This window comes from Bactrocera dorsalis, chromosome 1 (assembly GCF_023373825.1).
Source record: "Bactrocera dorsalis isolate Fly_Bdor chromosome 1, ASM2337382v1, whole genome shotgun sequence".
Lineage (NCBI taxonomy): Eukaryota > Metazoa > Arthropoda > Insecta > Diptera > Tephritidae > Bactrocera > Bactrocera dorsalis.
This window is the reverse complement of record NC_064303.1, coordinates 97,215,774-97,233,198: the sequence shown is the minus strand read 5'-3', so window position 1 is coordinate 97,233,198 and position 17,425 is coordinate 97,215,774. Positions and strand designations below refer to the sequence as shown.

At 36.6% G+C, this 17,425-nt stretch overlaps 1 protein-coding gene, 1 long non-coding RNA gene and 2 other non-coding genes across 5 annotated transcripts in view; 3 read left to right on the top strand and 1 right to left on the bottom strand.

Annotated features, from left to right (window-relative positions):
* The window catches only part of LOC105228764 (bone morphogenetic protein receptor type-1B), a 234,288-nt gene that overhangs the window by 104,943 nt on the left and 111,920 nt on the right, over window positions 1-17,425 (top strand). The gene's annotated exons all lie outside the window — the stretch shown is intronic.
* LOC125779038 (uncharacterized) lies at window positions 1,649-9,429 on the bottom strand. Its single transcript, XR_007423090.1, has 2 exons — window positions 8,331-9,429; window positions 1,649-4,240 (listed from the first exon to the last, which is right to left on the bottom strand). It is a non-coding gene; the product is annotated as an uncharacterized LOC125779038 (long non-coding RNA).
* Trnaq-cug (transfer RNA glutamine (anticodon CUG)) lies at window positions 11,840-11,911 on the top strand. The gene has a single exon. It is a non-coding gene; the product is annotated as a tRNA-Gln (tRNA).
* Trnak-uuu (transfer RNA lysine (anticodon UUU)) lies at window positions 12,411-12,483 on the top strand. Its single transcript has one exon. It is a non-coding gene; the product is annotated as a tRNA-Lys (tRNA).

The window sequence follows — 17,425 nt, the reverse complement described above, 5'->3', positions numbered from 1 at the left end:
TGTATATATGTTTGTTTGTTGCGCTGCAGTCACATCAAACAAATTTTATCTGTTGTGGCTTGGCGAATCAATTAACTGTGCTTGCCACCGCTTTTGTTGTTTGTTGTTGTTGTTATTTTTATAGCTCATTCGCTGTTGATGTTGACGATTTAAATTAATTTAGTGAATAATGTGAATACTGGTTTCACGTGTGTATGTTTGTATGTCTATATATTGTTAATGCATATCTACACTGGCGGTTATAAGTATTTGACTTATGATGACGTGTTTGAAAGTGGTGAAATAATATGTAATAAATATGTACACAATAATTTTTTAAGCTATGTTTAGCTTCTATAAGAGTGTTATACCCACTTGCACCCACTCATTGATTAGGTTAGGTTAGATGGCTCTCATAGATCGCTACTATGTACTCGTACATGTAGTCTTTTGTGAGGCTATAGAAAAAATGAATTCCTTAGTACCCAATAAAAATTTGTACAGGCGTTTAATTTCCATTCCCGCCAGCTCGGTGGAATGTCTGAAGGTATGCGCTCCCAAGTGCTTAAGGCTTGACCTCCCAAACGCGGTATAGCCAAGAAGGAAGTGTTGAGTTGTTTCCACCTCATCTTCTTCCATACAGCTTCTGCAGATGGCGTCTGGTAGGATTCCCAGCCTTACTGCGTGGACGCCAATAGGGCAATGGCCCGTTAAAAGCCCCAAAACTAGAGAGGCTAGCCTTAATGAGGACAAATAGATCACTAGAGCTCTTGCGATCGACCTTGGGTCAAAACGCTTTTGCGACCAATGATGGCCCAGCGCTGACCAAGCTTCTGAAATTGATCAGTTCCTTTCCAAATTTGGTAAAGATATCTCATCAAACGATTTGTATGGCAGCTATATGTATGTTATTGTGGTACGACGTCGGTGGCATGAGCAGTTTCTTTGGTAGAAAAATACGAGTTCAGTTTCATATCGATATCTCAAAAACTGAAGGAATACTTAGCCTATATACAGACAAACAAATCTGGCTAAATCCACTCAGCTCGCCTCGCTGATTTAGTATATGTATACTCATCATGTTGCCACCGACACTAACACGACATTTAGCTCAACAGATTATCTTACTATTTTATTAGATTTAGCAAGATATCGCTGTATAAAATTGTTAAATTCGTCACCGAAGGGATTTGAAGCTAATCTACTCGAAATCTCCCTGTGAGAGTCTGATTTAGCGTCATCTCTTTGTCAGCAAAGGAATCTATTCCATTATCACAGTTGATTTAGACACTACAAAGAGAAAGTATTATCAAAAAATGTGTTCCTTTGTTCATAACCTGAAAAAAATTTCGAAGTGGGTCATGTGAAAATTTCTAGTCGAATGGTCCAACTGTTTCGCTGAAAATTTCCTTAACACCGACTCTGAATCTAGCGTTTCAAGGAAATCGCGTTTAAAGTTTTGGGAGTCGATTACACTAAGTTAAAGAATGCTTACACATCCGCTTATACATATCTCCGAAAATATTTGCTGAATCTTCGTGATAGTTTCGGAAAATAATCTTAAATATATGTAAGTCCATTTTTTCGTCTTAAAAAAAAAAAAATAATAATATGAAAGGGTGATCCATTTTTAGATTCTCTACTTTTTTTAAAGAAAAAACTCAGAAACTTCAAAATTAAATAGGGAATATTTATTATCATTCAAAAGAATTGTCATTTATTTTTTGAATATTATTACTCTCCAATGTTGGCCGCGGCTACGTCTCAGATGGTGCATCCGTTGATCCAATTCTCGATAGCTCATTCGAGCACTTCGACTGGTAACTAGCAAACGACACGCATGATATTTTACTCCAAGCCATGAATCGAAGCGGGATTGTCCACATGAACTTTAGACTTCACATATTCCCACAGGAAAAATACTACCTATGTGATATCACACGAACTTGGTCGCCAATCGACCAGCTCAAAACGCGAAATTATCTGCTCATGAAGTGGTCTCTCAATAAATCCATCGATGGATGCGAAGTGTAGGAAGTGGTGCGGTCTTCTTCAAACCAAATGTCGCGAGATCATGAGCTTTAATTTCAGGCATCTATAGTCGGTTATAATGGCGCGATAACGGTCGCCATTGAGGGTTATCTTATCTCCGACATCATTTTAAAGAAATATGGACCGATGATTTCACTGGCCCACGAACCAGTGTTTTAATAAAAAGCAGAAATGTTGTAATGAACTGAGTTTGGAGATCATTTGCTAATTAAATTAAAGTGTCGAATATTTATGGCCACCAGTGTAGACATAAATGTATGTAAGTGCAAATAGACGGCTAAAAATTGGCTGCAGATATTTAAATAAAATGGGGAGGCGGTAGATAACTAAGATAAAATGCGCAAATTCGCATGGCATTGAGATTTTAATGGGATTTAAATAAAGCGCAGTGAAATTAAAAAGTGAATTAAATTGTTTGAATTTAAATTAAATAAGTAAATGATGTTTAATGAAGAAATAATTGAGTGGAAAATTAAAAATAAAATTATTAATTTTTAAATGTTAATTGATGAAAATGTTAATAATTGATATATTTGTAGAAAAAACTAAATTTTTTAAAATAAAAACGTTGAGTCCAATTTTCGATGACTCGTTCGAGCATTTCGACTGGTAACTGGCGAATGACAAGCATGATGTTTTGCCCCAAGGCCTGAATCGAAGCGGTATTGTTCGCATAGACTTTACATATCTCACAGAAAAAGTCTAACGGTGTGATATCACTCGATCTTGGTAGCCAATCGACCGGCCCAACACGTGAAATTATCTGCTCACCGAAGTGTTCTCTCAATAAATCCACTGATTGATGCGATGTTTTGGAAGTGGCGCCGTCTTGTTGAACCGAAATGTCGCCGAGATCCCGAACTTCCATTTCAGGCATCAAACAGTCGGTTATCATGGGCCGATAACGGTCGCCAATGAAGGTTAGGTTCTCACAGGAATAATTTTTGAAGAAATATGAACCGCTGATTCCACCGACCCACAAACCACACTGAACCGTTGCTTTTTCTGGATGAAATGACAGCTCTTGAAACTAACTGTTCAGGTTGCACTTCGTCCCAAATGCGATGATTTTGCTTGTTTATTTATATACTCATTGAACCTGAAATGGGTCTCATCGCTGAAAACAGTTTGACGAAAAAAAGCCGTATCTTCTATTAGTACCTCACTTGGATCAACCGTTATATTCTGAGAAAAATGTTTTTTAAAACTTGATTTTGAACTTTTCTTAAAAAATTGTATAGAAATACTTTTGGTATTATTATTGGCTGCTCTCATACACTGGATCTAGTTTTTCCATTTATACTACTTCTTCTAGCCATACCGCACAATTTTTCTCTCCAGCTTTGCTGTGAAACTTTTTAGATCTTCTACTACTTCCTCCTCTCACCATTTTAGTGTTTTGTATTTGTATTTTCCATGAACCTTAGACATTGTTTTGAGAGTTCAGTTTTCTTAAGCATAATCATCATCATCAACAATTTTTTAAGCACAATAATCTTCTCTTTCTTATGTTGCTCATCTGTAAGACACGTGCTCTAAATGTACAACAACAGTCTGTACAAATGATGGTGAGAAAGATACAAATCATCTGTTGAATGTACTCGTGTGGCCGCAGTTAAAGCGTGTCACTCCCACTTTTTGCCATGAAGATGCTTCATTAGTGTGCGTCTTTCTTTTTTTTTTTTTTTGTTTTCAAAATTTTGACTTCGACGCTGTTATTTGAACGCGTTTTTTCTAATAATTTCGGTTGTCTGGTTGAATGGCTGCTTTGTTTCTGTTAATGATTAAATCATTTTTCAGTTTGTCGATTGTTTGTTAGCGGCTAAAATAGCTGCAGACCTAGATATGTACAGCTGTATAGACATACATATATCTGCCTAATACATATATACACATGTATATATGTATATAATATTATATCTAGTGGGTATAGTACCCAACCAACAAAGCACCGAATCGTGCAAGTGAAGTTTTGGAGTGTGGCTACACCTGAGCACCTAGCTGGGTCTAGCGTCGTGTAGAGTAATTGCTAAGCTCACGTTCGACGCTTAGCAACCAATATCATTTCAATAATGCAGTTTTGCCATTCAAACCATTCACCTAATATGTACTGTGTACGATTATGCCCATACTTATGTAGTTATGTGGTGTTTTTTTGCTGGAACTTCGCGCACGATCATTAATCTTAGACCGCCTGTTTGAAGTTGTGCTTAATTTGAAGAGAAAAACAAAAGAAAATTAAAATAAAAGAAACAGTAAATAATAGTTTACATCGAAATAAGTAAAATAAGCTAGTAAATTCACATGAACTAATGAATTTTTAATGATGAGTTTTTAATTTAATTTAAAAATATATTAAATTAATTTATTTCTTTTTTTATATTTATTATTTTTTTTATTTTTTTTTTTATTAATTTTTATTATTATTTTTTTTATTAATTTTTATTTTATTTAAATTTTTTTTATTTTTTTTATTTCTTTAATTGATATTTTTTTATTTATTTATTTTCTTCAAATATTTTTCTTTATTATAATATTTTTTTGGCCTCAATTTGTATGATTACTTTTTGGCAATTTCCGATCTCTGTTGTATATTTTACTAATTAGCTATTTTTTCCGTCTGTTGGTTCCGTCTGTTTTGCTGCTTTTACTTGTCATTCATGACATTTTAATGGTTTTGTAATTATATTATATAAATAGAATATTGACTCATGCCTTTATGGGAGGATCCACCTTATTTTTTCATATTTACTATTATTTTTGTGTGATTTTTTTACAATAAACCTTTGCTGTTTCGTTTATTAAAACATTCTAAATCTACTATGAGCAAAACATCGTAATATTTCCTCCATAATTTTAAACTTCTTAATTTATTCTTTAAAATCTATGTTGTTCCCCTCAAAGTAATCCCCTTGGCTCCAATACACTTGTGCCAACGTTTTTTCCAATCTTCAAAACTGTTGTTGAAAACAATTTCCGGAATAACCTTCAATGCGCGTAGCGATTCACGTTTAATGTCTTCAATTGTCTCAAAACGGTTTGCCTGGAGCGGTCGTTTGAGTTTTTTGAATAGCCAGAAGTCACACGGAGCTAAATCAGGCAAATAAGGTGGTTGCGGCACGATATTGGTTGAAATTTTGGCGAAAAACTCTCGAAGAACCAATGCAGTATGCGACGACGCAGTATCGTGGTTCAAAAACCAAAAGTTGGCGTCCCATAATTCCGTCTTCTTTTTACGAATAGCTTCACGCAGACGACGCATAACATTCAAATGGTATTCCTTGTTGACAGTTTGGCCTTTCAGAAGGAATTCGGAGTGCGGAGTAGATAATCAAAGAAAACTGTCAACATAACCTTGATTTTTGACATGCTTCGATGTAGTTCTTGCGGCTTCGGCTCACCTTTGTCACGATATTCGGCCGATTGATCATCTGCTTCCGGATCGTAAGCATAGATTCAAGACTCATCGCCAGTAATAACTAGACTGCTATATATATTTCTGGCCTAATAATGAAAATAGGAATATTTATCAACGAAAATGGTTTCATTGTTTTTCAAAATATTCTCCATCAATATTTATACACTTTTGCAAGCACTCAAACTAATTTTCGAAGCACTTTTTCCACTCCGATTGAGACACCTCCAAAACATGGTTTTTGAATGCTTCAACAGCATCTTCTGGCGACGAAAATCGTTGACCACGCATTATTTTCTTGATGTGTGGGAATAAAAAGAAGTCATTGGGTGCCAAGTCAGGGCTGTACGGCGGATGACCCATCAATTCGACGTTTTGGCCAGTCAAAAAGGCGCTGGTTTGAGCCGATGTGTGAGAGCTCGCATTGTCATGGTGCACAATGATTCGTCTTTTCTTGTTCGTTTTTCGAATTTCTCCAAAGACTTCAGGCAAACAAATGGTGGTGTACCACTCAGAATTGACCGTCCTACGTTGCTCAAGCGGAACAGTCGCCACATGACCAGTTTTGCCGAAGAAACAGGCGACCATTTGCTTCGAAGTGCTTCTTCCACGAACAACTTTCGTTGGATTTGGCTCGTCTTGGAAGACCCACACGGTCGATTGCTGTTTTGTTTCGGGCTCATACGCATAGATCCATGATTCGTCACCTGTGACGATCTTATAAACGTCTTTTGAAGCACCGCGATCGTATTTTTTCAGCATTTCTTTACACCAATCCACACGAGTCTTTTTTGAGCGATTGTCAAATTGTGCGGGATCCAACGAGAACAAACCTTTTTTACGGCCAGGTGTTCATGCAATATCGAATGTATGCTGGTGGGAGAAATGCATAGGCATGCCTCTATCTGAAGGTATGTTACATGACGGTCTTGCATTATCAGTTCACGTACGGCATCGATGTTTTCTGGCACAACGGCTGTTTTTGGACGACCTTCACGGAATTCGTCTTTGAGCGAGCGTCGGCCGCGATTGAATTCGTTGTAACAGTTTTTCACAGTGCTATAGGATGGTGCTTCATAGCCATACAAAGATTTTAGTTCATCGATGCACTCTTGTCGTGATAATCCACGTCGAAAGTTGTGAAAAATGATCGCACGAAAATGTTCACGAGTTAATTCCATTTTTTGGCCGAGATGAATTTTTTAATTCCCTGTAAATAAAACAATTCACGATTAAATGACAAAACGTTCTGAGTGATGTTATGCTAAAAAATGTCAAACTTTCCAATGGAAATGTCAAATTGCACCTGGCAACACTTAGTGTTGCCTACGTCAGAGATATACATATATAGCAGCCTACGTATAAAAAATTCTAGTCAGTTCCGGATGCAAAAATCCGACTGACGTGGGAATGGAAAGTAGCACAATGTGGAGACGAAAACGACTCATTTAAAAAGTTGGATTGTCCTATGCTACCGATACTCGAGTTAAGACACTCATCATTATTGCTCATAAGCTAGACCTGGAGAAGCAAGGTTGCGAAAACCGAAAGACGAATAACGACAAAGTCTTATTTTGAGGTTCTGCGCAGTTATACTCTAGGAGACTTAGGTGAAAATGGGTCGGACATTGACTTCCAACAGGATAATTAACCAAAATGTGCAAAATATATAACAACGGCTTCAGGACACTAATGTTCTTATGACTTGACTTCCGTAGTGTCCCAATTTTAACCCCATCGCGGACCTGTGAGATATATAAAAAAAAACGGTCGCAAGCGAAATCGGTTCATTAAGAGAATTTCATGGGATCCAATTAGCATGTTTTTTTGGCGGAGGTTTTGAATTTTTGGAAAAGGAAGGGGGCTGATTTCATTTTCTTTTTTTTTTTTATCTATTTTCAGCAATATTTGAATATTATTTATAACCGGGGTTTTACAATCCGAACTACAACTGCATTTAAAGCTAAATTTTTGATACTTCTGTAGGATATCATTTACCTTTGGAACTTTTTTAAGTTCCTGTGTCGCTTGGGCAAACAACTTAGAAATTCTTATAGTCTATAATTTCATTCGAAGCTCTTTCTCATCTGCACAAAGCTTTACCACTTTTTACCCTGAACACAGTATATTAAGCTCGCCACGTTAAATCATAGGCGTGGCGGTTAAATCGATTTACCCATCCGTCCGTCTGTCCATCCGCCCGTTTGTATATAGGCGAACTAGTCCTTCAGTTTTTGATAATTCGGTTCGAAATTTTGTACACGTTCTTTTCTCTCCAAGATGCTGCTCATTTGTTGAAATTGCCGATATCAGACCACTAAAGCATATAACTGCAGTACAAACTGAACGATCGTAATCATATGCTTGTATAGAAAATTTTTCCATTTGACGAGATATTTTCAAGAAATTAGGCAGAGAATCTTATCTAAGGCATCGCTACATCTCCGAAGAAAGTACTCAGATTGGATTTCTATAACATATAGTATAACTGCCATACAAATCGATCGGTCGAATCGGTATAAATATCTTTTTATACCCTTTTATGCTAATGAAAGTTAACCTGTGAGGGGTGTTAAAGCTTCGGTGAAGTCAAAATTAATTTTTTTGTTAATTACATTATTTTCATCCAATTAAATTGACCTGCATTTTTTTCGAATTTAAAGAATAAAAAATTAGCTTTATTATTTTAATTTTTATGTGTATTAGTAATGCAATTACTTACTTTATTGATTTTAATCAAATTTTTCGCCACACAACTCCCACTTTTCCCATACACTTGTCAACCAGACGCGTTATTTACGCATTCAAATCGCGACTTGTTTTTTATTGCCTACTCAACAAGGTAATAACATTTAAAATGCAATAAATACGCAAATTTACTTACGCAGTTTCATTTAATTTGTTGTTGTACTTAGTGTTGTTGGTTTTTGTCATGCTCCAATGTCTCATAAATGCAATAAACAATTTGTAATTTGCACGTGCTCCAATTTGCCATTGTTGTTGTCGCTCCTGCCACGCCACACGCTGCATATTAAATAACCGCCCAAACGTGCGTGCACACACACACACACACATGCCTGCATGCAAAGAAATCGACAAGACTAGACCGAACAGTAGCACCGCCACAAACCACCAACCACTTGCTGCAACCGCCTCACCAGCGCAGCGCTGCGTACAACGGTGGCCGACGACTGTCGATTGCCAATTGCCGATTGCATACTACTGATGACAATAATATACGTTGCTGTTGTTGTTGCCACTATAGTCACATAATTTGCTGCGCATGCGCAAACAAGTGCGGCTCGCAATGCGTTCGGCGGTTCGCCCGCTGGCTGTCAATCGATTGCAGGTGAATTTCTGCACAAATTGATCCAAGTTGGATTGTCAAGAGTTGAGCATTTTCACATGCGAGAAATTTTCACAGAAACAACAAAAACAAATATATTGTAAATAGAATTGTAGTAAAAAAGAATAAATTGCAAATTCTGCGCACATTCGATTTTATTACTCTTTTACTTAGCACAAATGGTCGATTTCCAGGAATCGCCATTAGCAATAATAACAACAATAATAATGCAAAAATAAATGATAGGCTTCTTGAGGTATGAATGTCGGTCTCAATCGTGCCTTTTCAATATTTGTTATGTTTGTCATGTTATCAGGGCAGGGCAGGGTGTTTTGACGCTTGTTGTTGCTTTTATTTTATTGTATGTTTATTTACAAACGCAGGAAAAAAATAATTTCTAAATTTATGAACAATAACAGCAAAGTTCTCTGTCCTTGCCTTGATAATTTCTGTTATTGACGTTATAAATACACTGCAGTAAGGAATGATTGCTTTAAAACCGTTATAAATAATTTCGATTACCCATAGGCTAAAGGTCTTATCAAAACAAAGATAGAAAACTAACAAAAATGGCAGAGTCCAAACATTTTTTAAACCGTCGCAATTTCACATCATTGCTGGCGATAAAAAGGTTTTATAGCGGTCCGATCTGAAAATTTTTCAATTATTCTTCTTTTCTGATAATTTCTCAATTATAATTATTATTGTAGCTTTACCTTGGGCAGTAATGCATGCCAAATTTTGAGATAATCTCGTAAAAAGAAAAAGATTTTCATACAATGACTTGAATTTGATCGATCAGTTTGTATGACTCTTTTCATGTGTCTTTTCCAAGATTTGGCGCATGATGTGAATCTGGTCGCTTGTTGATTTTCGAGGCCTAAAGCCACACTGATAAGGTCCAATCAGTTTATGGCGTCTCTCTTTTGTGGGTTGGACAGAGCACAATTATATTCCAATTGTCAGGCCTGCTTTCGTCCGACCATATTCTACAAAAAAGCTGATGCACACTCCTTATCGGTTCACCATCTACTGATGTTATGCACCAACTGCTTTTCAGTAGGCTTGAGAAGTGTTCCCTCCAAAATTTTAGTTTGCTCTGAGCAGCAGTCACTAGACCACGGGGTTTTACAAGAGTATGCTCCGGTCTTGTAACCTTTTGTTAGTTGCCACATCTTTTCATAGAACTTTCGAGCATTACCCCTGTCGATCAGCTTGTCAAACTCTTCGTACTCTCTTCTTTTGTCGGCAAATGCGTCTCGCTTCCCATTAAACTATTCTTCGTACTATTAGGTCACTAAAATTTTAGAACTTTTCAGCCAAAAATTCTCACTACTCGAATCAACATTTCAACCTTATTTTTTGCTTTTTGCCTTGATATATCAAAGCATTTTGATTGTCCTAAATGTTAACTTTTATATTTTTATAATAATGACTTAAGTTGTTGCATTTTTATAACAGAGGTTTCAGACATCAATTATCTATATAAGGAAAAACGTGGCTGAGCAAAATTCTACGTAATTCGATAAAAATATAGAGGGGGCCATATAAAATTTTAAATTTAAAGATAGGGCGTAAAAGATTGAGTGTAGCGTTTGCTGTATGGCACGTAGCGCCGTCCTGCTGGAACCAAATGTTGTCCAAGTCTTCCTCTTCAATTTGCTTGAAGAAAAATTCGGTTAACATTGCGCGATATCGCTCACCATTGATGGTTACGGTTCCTTCTTCATTTTCGAAGAAAAATGTGCCGATGATTCCACCAGACCAAAATCCGCACCATACAGTGATTCGTACTGGGTGCATTGGCTTCTCGACGATTAAGTGCGGGTTTTCTGTGCCCCAAATGCGACAATTCTGCTTGCTAAGGTAACCATCGAGGTGAAAGAGACTCGCCCGAAAAGATGATTTTTAAGTAAAATTGACCATCCACGGTCAAACGATCTTCTGCCCAATCTGCGAACTGTGGAATAGTGAATAGCGACGCATTTCGTAAATTTTAGACTTTTTACTGAATATCTGTCACTTTCCGAATGGTATTTGACGTTTCCAATGTCGAAATATATGTAGATATTCAAATTTAAAACGTTAGATGGCCCACCCTTTATAAAGGTCATGCGCCGACACATTCTCGGCAAGGATGATGTATGTACTTATACATATACATATGCATATAGGTATATATGTATGTATGTATATATTGACAAAATTTGCAAAAAAATATATTATCAGAGCTGAAGAATAGAGCCAAGGCTTTCGCTATCTTTCGCGTGATATGGATTTTGCAATTTCATATTGATTACGGCGCAATGACCTACAAAAGGCGAGCGTTTTTTTTTACTACTTTCCAAATCGCTGATCACGCAAATAAAACAATTGTGAGCAGAATAATTGCCTACTGTCCAAATTAAAAAAAAATATATATGAATATATACATACATACATATATGCATATCCAGATCCAGACAAATCTAGTACAAGAGCGCCACTCTCCGAAGTTTGGTGAAGTGAAGTCAGCTAGATAAAAAAAATAGATGTCAACTTGACTCATATTCGTCCAAAAATGTCTCAATCATATAAAACTTATCCAGAATCATGAGAAATCGATTCATCATGGCTTATTGTCGAAGATAACCTAACACAAATTTCGTTGGCATCTATTTGCTTAAGTAAGCTCTCAGTTAAAGCAGTTTTTGAGCGTGACTCTAATTGAAGAAAATGTGACTGAAAATGATACATACTAATAACATAATACTATTAAGAACGATAATATATCTCAGAAAACACAATTACGCAATTAAAATATATGATATTGATTTTTAAATAAATTACATCATCAAATTAATACATATACATATGTATATTTATTCATGTACATAATATGCTTATATACTATATCTGTACCTGTCATAACAACAATTTACTTTGTCTATAAATCATAGAAATTCTATGTGAGCAGAAAATCAAATTATCTTAATCTTCTTTGCTACCGCTACATCTAAACACACACAGTACAGCTGATATTGCCCTTAGCGCCGTGAGTGCTCGTCGGTTCCATGGTGTAGTGGTTAGCACTCAGGACTCTGAATCCTGCGACCCGAGTTCAAATCTCGGTGGAACCTTCAAAATAACGTCTTTGACGTTGTTTTTTTTTGCATTATTAATATATTTTTGAATAATTTTTTAAATGAATTTCAAACTTTGTTTCATTTTGCTTTACCTAATTGCTGTTTATGTTTACTGAAAATATTTTCGTATAATAATTTAATATTGTTATTCAATTTCAGTGTTAATGTACCGTTCTTAAATACATACATATATGTATGTACATATGTATATGTAAATTTTATTTTATTTGCATTTTTTCCTTTGCTTTTTTAAATTTTTTTAAATTTGTTTTTGTATTTTTAAGAAATGATGCATGCATTCAAATTTTCTCTTCTACTTTTATGTATTTTCTTCTTTTTCCCTCACATATCCCTACATCATACATTGGCAATAATATCGTTGCAAAGTCAAAAGCAAACATGCAAACACAAGCATTGTTCTTTAGCAAAGTAAATATGAACTGTGCTCCACTGCTTGTGCTCAGCTAAGGCATTTGACCACATTCTAAAATGTGCCCGGGTAGCTCAGTCGGTAGAGCATTGGACTTTTAATCCAAGGGTCCAGGGTTCAAGTCCCTGCTCGGGCGGTAACAATTTTTTTTAAATATAAATATTTTTTTATTTAATATTTTTATTTTAATATTTAAAATTTTATTTTAATATTTAAAGTTTTATTCAAATAATTTTTAATATAGTTTTTTTTTTTTATAAGTTTCATTCTAGTGGCATACAGTTCAAAACTAAATTACATTGTGTAACAAGAACCAAAGTTTTGACAGATTGAAGTTAGAAATAAAATATTTGCCAAATGTCATGAAGTAAAACTGTCCAACTATTATTGTAATTGTAATGGAAAAAAAAATCGCTTCTAAATACTTTATAAGTTCTTTAGTTCCTATAGTCCTTAGAATTATATTTCCATTATAACTACTCAAGAATAGAGAGTATTCTTTTAATTGACCTTGGCCCATTACTAGTTCACTTTTAGAGAAAGTCTAGATTCCTTTAATTTCAGAGCTTCTCTTTCCAATATAGTACCTGGAAATTATAAATAAAACGCAAAATGTTTAATTATTCATCAATTTTGGTTTTGTCGCCATCAAAGTAATCTCCACCAAATGTAATAAATACACTTCTGCCAACGATTTTTCCAGTCCTCGAAACACTTCTCATAAACACTTTTTTCGATGGTCTTTAGGTCCTTCAGCGAATTTGGTTTTATCTCTTCAAACGGGTTCCACGGAGCGGAAATTAAATTGTGAGAAACAAGAAAAAATCGCCTGGAGTCCAATCTGGTGAATGCGGTGGTTGATAGATGGTATTTGTTGCGTTTTTCACCTTAAATTTGGTCATAATCGGTGCTCGATGCGATGATGCATTATCCTCGTGTAAAATCCATGAATTGTTCTTCTACAATTTCGACCATTTTTGATGGATGTTCTCACATCAACACCTCAATATGACCAAACAGAACCCCTTATTGACCGTTTGTCTCTCCGGATCAAATTCATGAGGTACCAAACTATGAATATCGGAACAAACAATGAGCATCACCTTGATTTATGAGCTGCTTTGGTGTGTTTTTGGTTTCGGATTGTTTCTTACCCTTCCTTTCTATGATTGTTCACTTGTTTGCATGTCAAATTCATAAACCCATGTCTCCACTGTAGTTATATTGTTCTCCATGAATACAGGATTGGAATTCGCACGATCAAGCATGCCCAAAGAGATCTGTTTAAGGTACGCTATTTGGAAAAAATTCATGTTTCTTGGGACGAGTCGAGAGAGAACGCGTTTCAGACCCAAATATCCACCAAAATCTTTCGAACGGACTCTCGAGAGATTTCGAGATTTCTTGCCATCTCTCTAACACCTTCCCTGACGATTTTAAATACCATATCCTTCATATTATTGAGGAGCATCTTAATAAATCTGCTTCCAAAGACTTATGGGGTGTACAGTTTTCGGCTCCATTAAACTTAGCTCTTCCTTACTTTTTTATTTTAATATTTCTGGTACTATGTAAAGTTTTGATTGCTTTTCTTTTTTTTTAATTTTTATCGAGGAAAAATATTTATTCCACCTAAAATGAAATTTTCGCTAATCGCTAACCAATCCAGCTATGGTTTTCGCCGCAAAGCGACATCTTGATGTGTGGCCCACATTTGTCACTCCACACGCGTTGTTTACGGTTACTTTTATATGTATTTATATGTATGTGCGTGTGTTGTTTGTGTCCACCCAACCGGGTGGTGGTGTCATAAATGCCACTTAAAAGCATGAAAAGCGTAAATTATTCATTTTCAAGTGGACTGCAGAGCAACTTAGTTTTCCGCAACACTTATGAATGTACATATATTCATAAGTATATACTCGTACTTATGTGTGTATACATATATTTAGGTACATATGTATATATTTTCTTTTATTTTCTACCTAGCTGTTTTCTTTATCGCCGTTACAATTTTTCAATTAAGTGGCAATTTTTCCAACAACAGCCGCTAACGCTAATTCCTTTCAAACCAGACACGCATAAGTACGTTTATTAAAATACATATAAATACATATGTGCAGCGTATTAGGTTAACATATGTATGTACATATGTACCGCAGGCGCTGACTAACAAAGTGGTTAGTTAACTTGTTGAATTGCGAGTTTAACGAAAATTATTATCAAATTAGTTGCTCATTAATTTTCATAAAGAGCGGGGAGCGTGGCAATAAGGCGAAAAGAGGAGAGAACAACAAAAACAACATTAAGAAAAGCACAAACAGGCGCGTGTAAAGTAGTTAAATTGTGAAAAAATAGCACTCAATGTTGCAAAGTTACGTGTTTGAAGTAATAAAGCGTAAAAAAGGCACGAAAAGATAAGAAAATCGTAAACAAAACAAAAAAAAAAAAACGTTAACTTTGCCTGAGCAGACGCTTTAATACCACTCATAACTGCTTTTCTTATATCATAAGGCGTTAAACAAATTTTTTTTAACTTTATTTGTATCGGTTAGTTTATAAGGTAGTTATATGGTATAGTGATCCGATCCGAACAATTTGTGCAGAGATTCTAGCGCCGCCTTGAACAATAATCTGTGTTAATTTTTTTGAAGATATCTTGTCAAATAATAAACCTTCCGGCAATTTTCATATACCCTGTGTAGGGTATAAAAGTACAACTTGTAGCGTACAAGAAAAATTGCGGCCCGTTTGCCATGCGAGTACTATTTATTACTATTTTTCTTACAATTATGTCATGTTGCTTTTGTTGTTGTCGGCGCGTTGGCATAAATCGTCGATATTAATTTATAAACACATTAATAAATAACCTAATCCGCGTGGCACAATTTATTAAACGATAAACGGCTTCCAAGTCAATCGAGTAATTTTAAGAGTATCGAGTACAGGGTGTAACGCAGGAAAATTTTTACTATTGTAAATATAAAAAATATATAATAACTGAATCAAGAAAAGGCAGACTCGCTTTTTTTTAATTAAAAATCGTTTCTGAGGAAAACAAAATAAAGGAAGAGTAAAAGGTCAAGGTGAAAAATCGGTGGCTAAGGTTAAATGATCGCTTTTGTTATAAACCCCAACAAAAATCTCATTCGCTCACTTCCAGTTTTCGTTAAACCATTACACATTTATTGAGGCAGTTAATAACAGTTTTGGCAATTCTCCCTGTTTTCCCCAAAGTATGATTCCCGAGATGTTTCAAACTCAGTCTTACAAAAGTTGGACAATGAAGGAGAATGTGCCTGGATGTTTTCCTCACCTTCCTCTATTAACTTCTTCTTCTCTCTTTAGCTTGGCTTCAAACGGATGCTTTTTTGGCTACCCAAAGGATGCTTAGTCGTAAGTCCGGAAGTGCACTGCTTGAGCCATATACTCCCAAGTGAATAGCTCTCAGAGAACTTGCATAAACTCATTTCTCAGCTTTAACTGCGTAAACGGTGTCTATGCTAATGAACAAGAAGTTCTTTAGTGGATCTCAGCCGAAAGAATCTCGCAATCGAACAAGTGTTAGTCGTTAATCAACGCTTCGGCTTTGCATTGCGATCGGGCTATGACCAGGCACCCAAGCAAGTCTGATAATGAAGTTGCTTGATGCTACTGACATTGAAGACACACATTCCTTGATTTATTTTAAATGCTCAGTAAGCGCGCTCAACGCTAGTACTGCCACGTTGCTGTCGGTATGAATGCTTATCTCACTAATATAGGCCACACTTCGGAATAGGTCCACGAAGCAGTGATCCTGTAGCCTTTGCTTCAGTGACTATTCCCCGTTCACATATTCCTCATCAGTACGGGAACACACTATGGTAGGATTTCTAGTCTCCTTCTATGTTGCAAAACAAATCGTCTTTTTGGGTTTCCTTACTGAACACCCTGTATGGATATAAAATGTGCATATGCAGTCAAAGTTAAGTTGGAACTGGCAACGGCTGATCGTATCGAAGTCACATAACCACAACATTTAATTATAGAACATAGCACCAAGCAAGACAAGCTCACACAAACACCGAATGCTTGAACGAAACCGAGGCGGCGAAGATGGATGAAGAGGCCGAACACATGATGATGGCGAAAATTGCAGATGAAGCAGACACTGATGTGGCAGGAAGCGCGTAGGCCGGCCACTATGCCGCGAACAGCTGTGGCAGCATGCAGACGCGGCAGGAGTCCACGGAACTGGTTAAGGCCAAGTAGTTGGCCCATTCCATGCAGTGGAAAAGCAATGCGTTTAGTGAATAAAAAATTTAAGCGTTGAATTGCCAACGCTTTGAATGACAGCTTCTCAAAGTGTTGCTGTAACAGTTGGTGTAGAGCTGCGCTCGCCAACTGATTGATGTTATATGAAAATAAGTATAAGTGTATGTACTAACTGCATAAAATAGCAAATAGCATCGTGGAACTTAGTCTAAGCGATTACCACGCTCGGCACTTGGTTCGCACCAGCATCAAAAGTACATAGGAAATGATGAACGCAGCGACAAATACTAATTTAGAGACGCAAACTACAATCACGATGCTTCTAAGCGCTAGCTGCAAAGCGTCTAAAAGTCATCTGTCAGAGAAATGACAAGAACATCCGTGCCCAGCGGCGAAGCAACGAACGACTAAGACCGCGTCTCTACAAATTACCGGTGTAGCGTCACTTTAGCCGCTTTAGAGTTCAACCAACAGCGACGAGCGAACGCTTTCATTAGTTGGTCACATTGGGAGTTGGGAGCTGGCAGCTGAGACCTTAAGGCTGGGAGTTGGCTGTGGCAACGCACAAATTATACCCATTTTAGCTGAGTTATGGCACACGTTTGCGGTTTCTGCACACACAATGACGCCGACGACAATGAAGACGGTTGTAAAGACGCGCACTGCTGCTGCGGCCGCTGATGTGACTATGTAATCCGGCCGCCGTTCGGCAGATTGCTGCAAAAAGAGCGTTGGTGCCTCGGTGCGCTCGTTGGCAATTACAACTTTGTTGCTGTCTTGCGATCTCTACGTTACCTGCGGTTACGTCGACTTCATTCATC